This window comes from Chiloscyllium punctatum, chromosome 36 (genome assembly GCF_047496795.1).
Source record: "Chiloscyllium punctatum isolate Juve2018m chromosome 36, sChiPun1.3, whole genome shotgun sequence".
Lineage (NCBI taxonomy): Eukaryota > Metazoa > Chordata > Chondrichthyes > Orectolobiformes > Hemiscylliidae > Chiloscyllium > Chiloscyllium punctatum.
In genome coordinates this window covers 58,585,287-58,586,396 of record NC_092774.1, presented here as the reverse complement: position 1 = coordinate 58,586,396, position 1,110 = coordinate 58,585,287, and the positions used below count along the sequence as shown (strand labels likewise).

General features: G+C 44.7%; 1 non-coding gene across 1 annotated transcript; it reads right to left on the bottom strand.

The window, feature by feature from the left end:
• Positions 1 to 676: 676 nt before the first annotated feature.
• trnaw-cca (transfer RNA tryptophan (anticodon CCA)) lies at positions 677 to 748 on the bottom strand. The gene has a single exon. It is a non-coding gene; the product is annotated as a tRNA-Trp (tRNA).
• Positions 749 to 1,110: the final 362 nt, after the last annotated feature.

Below are 1,110 nucleotides of genomic sequence, written 5' to 3'. Positions count from 1 at the left end.
TCAGACACCTTTTAAGAATCCTTTCAACCTGTTTTTCTAACAATTGTGGAGGTGACCAAAAGCAAACATTTCACTCCTCCTCAATGCCCCATTTCTCGTCCTAAGGGCCATTTTGTCATGTTGTCTATGTTACAAGCAGCCGAGTGCACTTGGTTTCTGAATTGAAATTTGGCCATTGAAGTGAACAGGATTAATATTTATCGATGGCTAGCTGTGTTTGCACTAACTGTAATTATCCACCAATACGATGTCTTTTGTTCCACCAAAATTGGAAACAATGATCTGTGTTTATATTGCAGTCGGATGTAGAAAATCATCCCAGCGATCTTCTCATTATTATAGTTTACTGAGGCCATAACAGCATTGCGTGGCAGTTTGATGTGACTAAAACCTGGATGGCAATCTCTAGATTATGTTGTAAAAATATCGGTATAATGTTATTCACACCCCGCGGTCACCAACTGAACGAACAGTCTGTGTTTTACTTCTCACATTGCGGGAAGCTGAGCATTTCCCCAAACAATGGGCACACCACCTCCCTGACAGTGTTCACAAATCAAACTGACAGCAAAGATTCACGTGTGATCGAAAGTTACCGCAAAGAAGATTTGACACGACCGATATACGGAAAGAACGTACTCCTTTCTTGATTTGAAATGTAAGAAGTCGATGGTAGTAAGCCTGACGTGATTTGAACACGCAACCTTCTGATCTGGAGTCAGACGCGCTACCGTTGCGCCACAAGCTCACGGACGACTGATGACCTCTATTCATGCTTAAGGGAAGTGATCGCACTACAATGATTTTACGTTCATGTCTGTTCTGTTTCTCCCCCTTCTCTTCCAAGGGTTGGGCTTGTCTTTCGATTTGCAGAGAGTTGAGATGCTCTGGATGCTGTGATCCAGGGCAAACACAGTCTGGAGGACCTTCGGCTCAGAAAGATGCAGCTGGAAGCCGGGCTGCAGACACGTTGGGGGAAAAGGGGAAAGTTAACTGGACACTTTGTTCTGGGAGATGGTCATTTCTCTACAGACAAAGCCTTCTGACTGGGTCAGTGGACAGGGTCAGGAGGGTGTCAGCACAGGTCAGACAGATAAAGGGGATCTGAGA